Source organism: Cololabis saira, chromosome 18, assembly GCF_033807715.1.
Source record: "Cololabis saira isolate AMF1-May2022 chromosome 18, fColSai1.1, whole genome shotgun sequence".
NCBI lineage: Eukaryota > Metazoa > Chordata > Actinopteri > Beloniformes > Belonidae > Cololabis > Cololabis saira.
Window position 1 is genome coordinate 2,310,202 of NC_084604.1, and position 12,983 is coordinate 2,323,184.

A 12,983-nucleotide genomic window follows, 5' to 3' on the forward strand; every position below is an offset into this window, starting at 1 on the left:
TACGACGGCAGCTGCTCTAGCGGAGCGAGGTTTATTCTCCTCCCCTGCTACACGTCATTCAGGGAGCCAATCAGCACAGAGCCTCATTATCATAGCCTCCCCTCCCCTAAAATGAATCACAGAAAAAGGCTTTAGAAGCGGTAAAACTAGTGACAGGGCCCACAGGCTGGATTTCTGATTTATGTAGAAAAAACAAGCTTTAGATTGTTTTTAAGACATTCAAGGCCTGTTTAAAATATACATTAAATGCCATAATATGTCCCCTTTAAAGCAGCACAATGTAACTTTCAGCTTTTGTTGAGTTTGGCGGCTCCTTTGGACAAAAGCGGTAGTGCTTTACCAGAAAGAACACTACATTTCCCATGAGCACCAGCGCGTACTGCCGGAAAACTCCTGTCCCCGTCGCTGCATTTGTTTTGATAGTGAATGAGAGAAGACGGGACGGACTTTCAAAACTACTTTTCTGTTTTCAGCGGTCGTTTGCAGGATGGATAGTGAAGAGGTAATGTATCTATTTTTGGCTAAACAATATAATATGACGAAGTTGAAAATCACTAAGTTCAACTTGGTTTTATTAGTGAAATCACCCCGCCCCCCTGTCCTGTTTCAGCGTTTCTACTGCACCTTTTTCCTGTCACGTTTTTTAGAGGGACTTCGTCATAAATTAGTAGTCCAACATACTTACTGACAAAATAAAAAAAATACTTTATAACCTGTGAATAACTGAATGCCCATTCCTTATATTTTGCAGATCAGCCCTGCACAATTGTACAGTTCTCAGGAAAAATACTAGAACCCAAGATGAATCCCCTGTATGTGAAAACATTCTAATTGTGATTCTTATTGAACATAGAACTCTACATTTACATTTGTATCATAACAATTCTGTCTCTCTTGTCGGACATCCCTCCTCGTCTTTCAGCTCACGCCAGCGAGTGAACGCCGGGACAATGTTTATTCTTGTCCGGGCATTTAGCTTGTTACTCTCCCTCTTTCTTTTCTTCACCTCCTCCGATAAAACTTTTATTTTCTTGGTTTGTCCGCTGCTTTGGCCATGATACCAGCTTCTGCTGAGCTCTGCGCTCCACGCCCCGCCCAGCTTTGGTCTGGACTACGAATCGGGAAGGAGGAGAAAGTGACATATGCCGTAAAGCAGCCAAAGCCGTAAAAATGTGTAGTTTTTTAGTGTGGCAGGGTTCCTACCATGCTCCTCAAAGTTACATAGTGCCAGTGAAGGCGATACAGACCCCTCAGACCATGACAGAGGTTCATTAAACCTGTTGGAAGTTGATGTTCCATCACAATGATGATGATGAAATATTAGATTAAGCTGGAAAAGTTACATAGTGCTGCTTTAATGTTTGTTTGTCTTTTAAAAGGGGAGATGTTGTGAGATCTAGCCTGTTGGCCTGTTGGGCAACAGTCGGGTGATGACGTCACTTTGTGAACGTTGACAGCTCGCGGGTGTTACCGTTAGGCTGGGGCTGCTTTCTGTTTTCTGTTAACCGTTAGTGCTAAATAAAAGCCTTGTGAGGAATACAAGTCGTGTCTTCCCTCATATCATGACATATACAGGACTGTCTCAGAAAATAAGAATATTGTGATAAAGTTCTTTATTTTCTGTAATGCAATTAAAAAAACAAAAATGTCATACATTCTGGATTCATTACAAAACTGAAATATTGCAAGCCTTTTATTATTTTAATATTGCTGATTGTGGCTTACAGTTTAAGATTAAGATTCCCAGAATATTCACATTTTTTGAGATAGGATATTTGAGTTTTCTTAAGCTGTAAGCCATGATCAGCAATATTAAAATAATAAAAGGCTTGTAATATTTCAGTTGATTTGTAATGAATCCAGAATGTATGATAGTTTTGCATTACAGAAAATAAAGAACTTTATCACAATATTCTAATTTTCTGAGACAGTCCTGTATACATAGTAAGCAGTGTTGCAGTTCTGCATGTGGGCAGCAGATGGCGCCACAGCCAGGTCAAACGGTTCACTGCAGCTCAACTGTAGTTAGAAACTTATCTGCCACAGACACAAGATGTTTTACAGGTCAGATATATCGCGACAAACACGTTCCCGATGTTTTTCTTTCTGTGTGATTCAATACCAATAAGAAATGGTCTAAAATGTCCTAGTTGAGCTGTCAGTACGTGGATGACATCCCCCTGATCTCCATCCCACCACAAATCTGTTTATACACAGAACTCCGCCACGCCCACATCCAAACCTCCCGCGCTCTGTGATTGGACGAGCCTCCTGCCACTCAATGCGCCGGTTCGTTCATGTGGAGAAGCCTCGGACTTTTAAGCATCGTGACATTTTGATGGCATTAAAAAACATCAAAACACAACAATAAAAAACAGTTTTCTGAACTTATCAATATGACTCTGTCCTTCACAGGATAAGTAAAATGGATCACTGCAAAAACTCACAATCTTAACAAGAATATTTGTCTTATTTCTAGTTAAAATGTCCCATTTTAGTAAATAAAAAAATCTCATTACACTTAAAACAAGACTCATCACTGGAAAAAACAACAATTTTCACCTGTTTCAAGTAGATTTTCACAAAATAAGTAGAAAAATCTGCCAGTGGAACAAGATTTTTTTGCTTGTAATAAGAAGATAAATCTTGTTCCACTGGCAGATTTTTCTACTTATTTCAAGTGAAAATTTACTTGAAACAGGTGAAAATTGTCAAATAAGTTATTTTTCTGCTGTTATTTTTCTGGTGATGACTCTAAATGTTGAAATAGCAGTAAAACCACATTCATTGATGAAATGACATAAAGGATGGAAAGGAGGGATGGCAGTTTTACAGGGGGGATGATTTGGACCGTTTTTATTTCAGGGGGGGATGATTTGGACCGTTTTTATTTCAGGGGGGATGATTTGGACCGTTTTTATTTCGGGGGGGGGGGGGGGGGGGGTTGGACCGTTTTTATTTCAGGGGGGGATGCCATCCCCCCTCATCCCCCCTCATCCCCCCTCAGCTCCAGTCCTGCCTCTACACGGGACTCAGCAGCCGAGAGGACAGATGAAACGTGTCCTCCATGGTCCTCCCCTGCCGTGGAGCTGTTTAGTGAGCTGGAGGGCAGATTTCCTGCAGCCCGTGAAGGCAGCAGCAGCAGCCACACCGCTGCCTGCAGACTTGACGCCATCGCAGCAGCGGCTTCATTCACCCCCCGGTTCCTCCACAGCACGCCGATGGAGAGCGGCGCTGCGGGGCTTTAGTGGCTCCCCCTCCCCAGGTAAGAGCCGCGGCCCCCGGTCCCCCCGGTCCCCCCGGCCCCTCGCTCGGGGCTCGGGTCCCGTCCAGCAGCCGCCGCGGGAGCGCGTCCTCTCCGCGGTCCGGGATCCGAGGTGTCCCAGCGCTTTGACTGGGAAAAAACATGTGTTTTTGTCGCCATTGACGCATCGAGCTCCTCTTGTTGTCCTCCCCTCTGTCCTGTCCTCCCCGTCCTCCCTCTCCTCCATCATCACCACTGATGATGGAGGAGAGGGATGAAGGACGCATCCCCACGTGACCGGTCCCGGTGCTAGGATGCTGCGGGGAATCTGCGGGGAATCTGCGGGAGGATCTTGCGTGTCATTCAGGTGAAACTGTGTCTCTCCGTGTGCGTTTCCTCCCAGCAACTTTGGTTTGGTGCAACTTTTGCACGTCAGCAGATTCTTCGTTTTTGGGGGGCTCGCGTTTCCATGCATCAATAACCCTTTTAAAACCTGAATATTGGCAATAACCCGAATTTGCACGGCCCTGTAAACACCAATAACCCCTTTGAATAACCCGAATTTGCTCATATATTCACTGAATATGACCCCTGGGTTACTCCTTTTAAAACCTGAATATTGGGTCATGTAAACACCAAACGGAATATCCCCATCAAACGGAACAGGAATTGGTTTTTGGCGCATGTTCTGTTCACAAGGAATCCTGAGGTGCGTCCGAAATGCCATACTAAAAAGTATATACTAAAAAGTAAACTTAAGTTCGGCACACTTTTGAGTAAAAATCAGTAGTATGCATTAATTCGGATGTAGCCTACTATTAAGAGCTCCCACGTCACTTCCTGCCGTAGGGAGGGGGGGGGGGGGGGTTGTTACCATGGTAACAACTCCTGTCACAGTAGTAGCAGCTCCAATCCGCTCTTTCCCGTTTATTGTGGCCTAAACAAGATGACATTATATAATATTATTATATACGAACATTATAATATTAATATTATATAATAATATTATTATACTAAATATTATACTTATGACATATACGTATCACTTAGCAACCTAACGCCGCTGCATTGCATTGTGGGAAGTTTCTGCTTAGCTAGTGTCCATCAATCCACATTAATAAAGTTCTCCAGAATGAGTAGGGATAGTACATACTATTGAGTACGTACTAATGGTCTTTTGAGTCCAGGAAGTTCTTCTAAACACGGAGAAACCAAGACCAGGAGGAGACTAATCACTTCATAAATGTAATGAAGGATATGAACATTTCTGCATTTGTAGACGGTAGAAAGTACCGGGATAGAAGATTTACAAGAAGGTGAGAGAAAAGTTGCGTGAAGCAGCATTTGTTTTGAATTTGGATACAGGAAGAAGAAGCAGAAATGACGGGAATTGTGTCATGATGTTCTCCGTGCGTCGCTGGTTTGATCCAGATATCCCAAATGATTAATCACCATGTAAACGGAATATTCCCAATGTTTCAGTAACCGGATTATCAGCAATAACCCCAATTTTGACTGCATGTAAACGCAGTCATTCTGCTCTGGGGGGCCCCTTATTTCTGAAACCCTGCAGAGCGCCAGGGATTTTACACCAAATCAAGACATCTGCGTTGATCTGTATGGATTTGTGAATCTGCGAGTTCAGTTGAGCTCCAGGAATAACCGGCTCCCGAGGAGAGATGGACGTAGGGTTGCCACCCGTCCCTGGAAATACGGGATTGTTACGTAATTGGGAATTAAAAGTTGCGTTCCACCTTGAACCAATTCGGACATATATTATGCTCTTAATTATTGATGTCATAATATACAGGTAGAGGGCGGAAAATTTGAATATATTACAAAACTGCATTCGTAGTAAATTCAACTAAAGTTGAAACAAATATATTATTTCCCACTACATACAAAGTGAGATATTTCAAGCCTTTATTTGTTATAATTTTAATGATTATGGCTCACAGTTTATGAAAATCCCAAATAAAAAAAAATCTCAAAAAATTGGAATATTTTATGAAATTAATAAAGAATTAAATCATCAAAATTATAAGAAATAAAGGCTTAACATTTCTTGCTTTGCATGTAATGAGACTATGTAATATACATGTATTAGTTTCACCTTTTAAGTTGAATTATTGAAATAAATTAACTTTTACACCATATTCTAATTTTCCGACCTTCACCTGTATGTATGTATATTATTATTATATTATTCTACATCTGGGCTGATGTGGACGTACATTCCATCGGAGCAGAGGCTATTTCAGTTGCTAGTATGGTTGGCTGTCTGTACAGTCATGCAAGTTCAATGCTATTAAAGCACTTTAAATTAAAGCATTTTGTTTTTTCATATAAAATAAATACATTTCTAAGCAGTTTAGAAGTTTTGGGGATGTCCCTTTTTTTTGGCGCCAGTGCTGCTGAAATCGGGGCGTCCTTTATTTCTGTTTCTGAAAGGTGGCAGCCCTAGATGGACCAGTGTGGTGGTTCATTCAGGACATTTGAGCGGGGAAAACCGGCCATGGTAGGGGGGAATTCTTCCATAATTAAAAAAAACAACAAAAAAAAACGCTGAATTTTTAATTTAAAAACTTATAAGTAGAAACTTTTTCTGGTTTAGTTTTCAAGCTGTTTGATTTGATTTGATTTGATTTGATTTGATTTGATTTGATTTGATTTGATTTGACTTTTTTTTTATCTTTGTCTTTATTAACAAATTTGGCCTAAAACTTGGAACTATGGAATTTAAAAAGAAATGTTGACTTTATATGCTTATGAATTTGGTTAGAAAAAATACATTTCCAGAAAAAGTTATGAAATTCTGATTTCCTAAACTCACCAAATTGCAAGAACAACATAAGAAAGTTTGACATTTAAAAAAGAAATAGTAGGGGGTGGGGGGGGCAGAGCGAGAGGCCCCGGGGGCCCTGAAGTTCTGACTTTAAAGCCTGTAAATCTCCAAGAGAAGCTCAGCTGTTGTGTGTTGATCACCCGCTTGTTGGCTTTTATTTGAACTTTCTGATTTAATTGAAAAAGCAACCGTGTAAAGTTCTGCCTTTAGAAACTCCCGGATGTGCAGACATCGTTTAGGTGCTTGTGTTCTTCAGATTCTTCAGAGGAAGACTGGGGGTCTGGTTTCTTTCTTCTTCAATGTTTCTGAAATGTTGATGCTGCTCTGGTTGTTCGGGTCCATTCTTCCAGTTCAGTCTTCATGGCCAGAATTTAGCAGTAACATCTTCCCTCCTTCCCTCCTTCCCTCCTTCCCTCCTTCCCTCCTTCCCTCTCTAGCTCCCTCGGCGGACACAAGAGCTCCCATCACCTCTGTCTTCTTTGGAAACAATAACAGACATCCCTCCTTCCATTTATAACAGACATCCCTCCATCCATTTATAACAGACATCCCTCCATCCATTTATAACAGACATCCCTCCATCCCTCCATCCAGCCTCTGTTTACATCAGAATCAGAATCAGAATCATGTTTATTTGGCCAAGTCAGGTCAGACAAGACATGGAATTTGACTCTGTTATTTTCGCTCACTGTACAGTAAATAGGCAATAGACAAATGACAGCTCTTATTAACATATATGCAATTTTTTTAAAGTGAAAGTTGCAGCAGTATGAGGTAGACATGATTATTGAAAGGTGCATTTTTACAGCATATGGTTATTATTATTATTATTATTATTATTATTGCACAGTGTTGATTACTCTGAGACTCTATGAGTGATGAGATTCATCAGAGCAACAGCTTGGGGGAAGAAACTGTCTCTGAGTCTGGAGATTTTAGCGTACTCTGTAGCGCCGTCCAGAGGGGAGGAGTTCAGAGAGACTGTCCTGGTTGTGAGGGGTCTGGTCCTGGTCCTGGTCCTGGTCCTGGTCCTGGTCCTGGTCCTGGTCCTGGTCCTGGTCCTGGTCCTGGGTGTGAGGGGTCTGCAGAGATGTTGCCCATTTCCAGGACCTGTCCAGCTCCTGGATAGATGGGAGGTTAGTCCCAGTTATCCTCTCCCAGACCTGATTGTCCGCTGCAGTCTGTTCTGTCTAGTTTGGATTCATTGACAACAGACCACAGAAAAAAACAATGTTTAAGTTGAGGAAATGTACAAAATATAGAGAGACCGCAAAGAGTTGGATCGGGGTGATGTTTGGCGCCGTGCACCTCCCTTCCCCTTCAACGGCGTTGGTCCTTCCTTGATGGTGGTGAAAGGTCTGGACTGCAGACCAGTTCAGCGCCCGGACTCTTCTACACAACCACATTTCTATGACGGCTCCAGTTTGCGGCTCAGCAATGTCTTGCTGAAAGAGGCAATAAGATGTAAGTCCTGTCTGGAGATGTGCAGCCTGTCCCTTCAGAGGAACCACTGAACCTCCACCCCATCAGAGAGGGGGATCTTTCACCGGGTTGTAGGAGCACGTGATCTCGTGTCTTGCCGACTTCAGGCGCTGCAGCTGCAGCGTGAATTAGCGCAGCACATTTATCGGGGGGCTGCAGGGATAATCTGTGTTTGGAGGTGGTTGCCTTGGAAACCTATTCCCTTGGAGGCCTATTGCAGGAAAATCCCAGTGTGAGTTGTGGCTTAAGAGCTGCACGGCGGCGCCGCTGCTGAAGCTCCTCGGCGTTTGGCACGCAGGAGTGTTTCAGTTAAGACCTCAGAACTCCACTCTGGTGTGGTGAATCGCTGCCAAAGCGCTCGCTTCTGTGACTGTTATCCCCCATGCAGTAATGTGATTAACCCAGAACTAGTGTGGAAAATGTGCACAACATAACTGGAGTGATAAAAGTGTCCCTGAACCATCAACCCCCTGCGAGAGAGGGCCTCGTGGTCCCCTGAGGGCCATCAGCTCGGCTGATGGTGGACTCTAATGATGCGTAACTCCTATTCCAATTTTTCACTTAAGTGAATACAAAGCAGCGGAAACGTAGTGCCGTCTGTTTCTGTGCCCAGCGCCGGCCTTGTGTCTCTGCCGCTGCAACGCCGTCCTCGTCACTAGGGCTGGGGATCCATTCAAATGTCAAGAATCGATTCCAATTCTTAAGATTCAGAATCGATTATCAAGGTTTGATTCGATCCGATTCCATTCCGATATTGATTTGGGTTAGTGTTATTAAAACTGTTTTTGAGCTGTTGCATGGATTATATGACTGTGTAGTTATGCAACATATCAATACTAGTATTATATTGAGATTCAACAGCAAGTATTGCAGCTAATGATGCTGTAAGGACCAAGCAGCTCCCAGAATGCTGATAGAACTGCTTTCAGAAACATCATGGGTCAGAATTACCAAACAGATCCAGGGAGGAAACAGAGACGGATGAAATCGGTTTTTAATTTTTGAGAATTTGGTATTTAGCATTTTATGCAAATGTAACCCCAAGATAGTTTATAAAGCAATGAAATATTGACAATTTATGCAATTATAACTGAAAACTTTAATCTTTTCATACCTTTAAACATATTTAAAGGCAAAAACATGGCACCAGTTATTCTCGTGTCCAACAAAACATTCCTTTTTTGGGCATAAACAAAAAATACCAAAAGTTGTAATGTAATGATGAAAAAAAATAAATCGACGTATAGAGATACGAATCGATTTTTAGGAATTAATATGAGAATCGATTTTTTTCAATACCGGCCTTCTTCCGGCTCTCGACGAAAGCCGACGCTTTTTCTGCTCCTCTCCCTTATCTATCTGCCCTGCCACTGCTTTTGTCCTGTCTCGTCTTCATAGTCTCTCCTTTTCACTCCTCCGAAACTATACAATCATGGAATTGATTAACTGGTCTCTCAGCACAATTGACCAAATTTTTGCAACAAGAAGTCAGGGGGTAAGGGAGCCCTCTTGCCCCGATGGGACATTTTTTGCTGGATACACAATAGATTCCTACAAATACTGGAAACCTTTGTGCTTGGCGATTCTGTCTGTCGAGGACGTTGAAGATGCTTCATAATTGGATTTATGATAGCAGGATTTCTCTTGATTATCCTCTTCATAGGAGGAGGGGGGATTCCTGGTCTACCGACAAACGCGTAAGTCGTCGACAGCTGTTTTGGCCCTTTCAGAGCTGCCGGACGTGGCTGAAGGGTCAAGCAAGGCGATCAACGCTCAGACTGTAACGCTGGGGGAGCAAAGCCGTAAACTGGATGCGATTCTCAAACAGAATTGCAGGCTGGCGGCGGTCTTTGAGCTCATTGGCAGGATGGATAAGACCTTGGAGAACTTGGAAGCTCGGCTTGGTGGGAATTGATCACAAATTCGTCTGATTGGAGTCGCCATTGATGAACCACAGACTGAAGGCAGACGGAAAATTACTGAGGCTGCCTGTTTTTGCAATATAATTATTGATTCTATAATCTGGCCTTGACAGGGCGGTTTTTGGCCGATCGCTCTGGTCACAATCTTCCTGGTAAACAAGATGACTCTGCCCCCACTAACACTAACCCTCCCCTCTCCCATGAACATCTGTGGACCCTGTTTTCAGAACTGTACCGAGCCGCCTGATAACATCAAGGACATTGGCTGAGAGCAGCTCAGGGCGAAGTTCACGGACTCATCGCTACACATACACTTACTGATAAACACACCTCCCTCAACTCAACGCCTTCCTCGGCTCCCCCCTCTTATCAGCCCCCCCCCAACAGTCTCCGGGTTTCGAGCGCCACAAAGCCGCGGCCCTCAGTTGGATGTACTGTGTTACTGTTTTTTTTTTTTACTTTAAATGGAAAAAATAACTTTTGGAATTTTTTTGTTTATGCCCAAAAAAGGAATGTTTTGTTGGACACGAGAATAACTACTGCTATGTTTTTGCCTTTAAATATGTTTAAAAGTATGAAAACATTAAAGTTTTCAGTTATAATTGCTTTATATACTTTCTTGGGGTTAAATTTGCATAAAATGCTAAACCAAATTCTCATAAATTTAAAACCGAAAAAGACAGAAAAATGGGAAAAAATAAAAATTTGAAATTTGAACCAATTTGATACGTTTTCCGCTCTGGATCTGTTTGATAATTCTACCCCACACGATGTTTCTGAAAGCAGTTCTATCAGCATTCTGGGAGGTGATTGGTCCTTACAGCATCATTAGCTGCCAATACTTGCTGTTGAATCTCAATATAATACTAGTATTAATGTGTTGCATAACTACAGTCATGTAATTCATGCAACAGCTCAAAAAACAGTTTTAATAACACTAACCCAAATCAATATCGGAATAGAATCGTATCGAACCAAATCTTGATAATGGATTCTAAATCTTAAGAAGACGTTTGAATCGATCCCCTACTCTTCTGTCTCCAGCAGCGTCTCGTAGACGCTCACAGACGTAATGATAAACTACTGAAGTTGTGTGGACGTGGACCTGGACGTGGCGCTCTGGCGGTGCCGAGGCCTCAGGGTCGGCAGGGTCACGTGGAGCTGGTGGCGGGTCAGGAGGGGAGACGAGGGCGACGGATGGAGGACGGACGAGGACAAGCGTGTCTCTGTGTGTGGTCCCGTGTGGCCCCGGGGGTGGATCACACTGTTCTCACAGACGAGTAAATGTCAAACCAGGGACGAAAGTGGCCCTGTGCCGCCATGTGACGGAGCATGTGACGGAGCATGTGACGGAGCATGTGATGGAGCGTGTGACGGCCTCTCACTTCTGCTCATTCAGACTTCATGGTGCAGTCGCCATCTTTAGGACCAGAGTCCTTCTCTGGAGGAAGTGTGATGATATTAATAAACTTCAAATTGCACAGGACAAAGCAGCTAGGATTGCTTTAAATTGTTCACTTCATGCAAATATCTTAAAAATGCATCAGCATTTATCATGGCTGTTGGTGGTGGACAGATTACCTTACTTTCATGAGGACTTTGATTAATAAATAACCATAATAATTTGATTAATAAAAAACCACAATATTTGGCAGATCAGATAGTGTTCACTAGAAATGTCAATAAATATCCAACCAGACAATCATGTTATGATAATTTACTGGCACCTAAACCAAGAACAAACTTTTTAAAACACACTGTTTAATACAGAGCTATCACAGGATGGAACACATTACCTAATAACATCAAAAATATTACATCAAAATACAGTTTTAAAAAGGTAGCAAAAGACTATTTACATAAAATTCAATGAGACCAATAATGTATTTTAGACAGAAAGTTTGCTGTTTGTGTATATGATGACTCGGTGTTACAGTGACCTGTAACAGCGATAAATGTGTGTATGTGTGGACTATGTTTAAAATTGCATTGGGGACCCCAGGAAGAATAGCTGATGTCACGACATAAATAAACAAAAATGTGACTTGGCCACACCTGCGTGTGGTAGATGTCGGTGCGAGCACATCCTGTTGCTGCACACCCCCCTGCTGCAGCTCCACCCGCTGCAGCTCCACCCGCCACGGTGTGCTAGAAATGTGCAATGCAGCAGCTCGGTGCCCTCGTTCACGTGTGGAGCGGCGGTGTACACAGCTGACTCTCACATCCCGGCCCAGCACTTTCCATTTTTAATCTCCCCGGCTTTCCACTAATCTCTCCAATTCCATTTTGCTCTCAGGCCCATTTAGCCTCTATCTGGGAGTTCAACCGCACCGGAGTGCCTCCTTTTCTATATTTAAAAGTCTCTTAATGCCGCCGGCCACCGGACGGGCTGAGCATTTACCTCGGTCCCGGAGCGGCGCCGCGACTCTGGGGGGGGGACTGGTGGCATTGCAGATCTGTGCTTTTGCAGCCGGGCCGTACACTCGGAGACCGAGATCACACCAGGACACTGGATTCACACTGGATTCACACTGAAAGAGCCACAGGCGTCATAGGCGTCCAGTTGCCATTCATTTTCTATGAAAGCTCGCTGTGAGAGGTGTCGGAGGCCACGGAGGTGTTGGAGGCGTTGGAGGCGTCCAGAGTGTCAATTGGAAGTTGAAAAATCTGGACTTTATGCAAATGAGCAGTGGCAACGCCGAGGCAGCGTCCAATCACAGACCGGGATTCCTGAAGCGAGAAACCTCAATGCAGATTGTATTTTCATGTTCACACAAACGTACACTCATTCACATACGTACAGGAGCAGAGCTGTGCACTAACAAACTTATTTTATCAGGAATTAATAAATTTCATCCAGCAAAATGACATTTTTGCTGATTTGACTGCCGTTTTTACCTGAACTGCTCATGTGAAACAATAACTGATGGTTGAGGAGCTGGATGGTCCCAACGATTTTATTTGCTACATCGATCCAACGCAAAATAATTTAAAACTGTGCTTATTAATCACAAAACACAGTTTAAACAATGTGACCAAATCCGCTGGGACCCGGTGTGTCAGTGATCACCGCAGACAGACTGCAGCTTCACCGGGACCAACGATGATGGTTGATGTTGATCCAGGACCAAACTTGTTAAGGAGCATCAAACTCACTCTTATCTATGAGGAAATAACGCAGAAATATAATGAAGGCTTCCGAAAGTGTGATCCATAGTGAAAGAGGAAACTGAAGATGTGCAGCTATATATAGATATGTGTAGACTATATGCACTTTGTTCCCTCCAGTTCTGCAGTGCAGCTTGAAAGCCCCGCCCCCTGCAGGCGTCGACAGGCGATTTTTGACGCTTTCAGTGTGAATCCAGCATTACAGGTGCTTTCTAATCTGTGATTCAATGTAATTGTGGGGGGGAAGAGCTGGGGGGGGGTTCACGAAGTCACAGGGGCCCACGGAGGAACCCTTGTCTTGGATGCTTGCTCCCGGACGCTA

At 43.3% G+C, this 12,983-nt stretch overlaps 1 protein-coding gene across 5 annotated transcripts in view; it reads left to right on the plus strand.

Annotated features, from left to right (window-relative positions):
- Positions 1–3,038: 3,038 nt before the first annotated feature.
- The window catches only part of fynb (FYN proto-oncogene, Src family tyrosine kinase b), a 100,028-nt gene continuing 90,083 nt past the window's right edge, over positions 3,039–12,983 (plus strand). For 2 of the 5 annotated variants that reach the window (XM_061706899.1, XM_061706901.1), the window contains exon 1: positions 3,040–3,265. The gene's annotated coding sequence lies outside the window, so the exon portion shown is untranslated. Of the gene's footprint in view, positions 3,266–12,983 lie in introns of all 5 variants that reach the window. The other 3 variants (XM_061706900.1, XM_061706902.1, XM_061706904.1) reach the window with 3 other exon arrangements.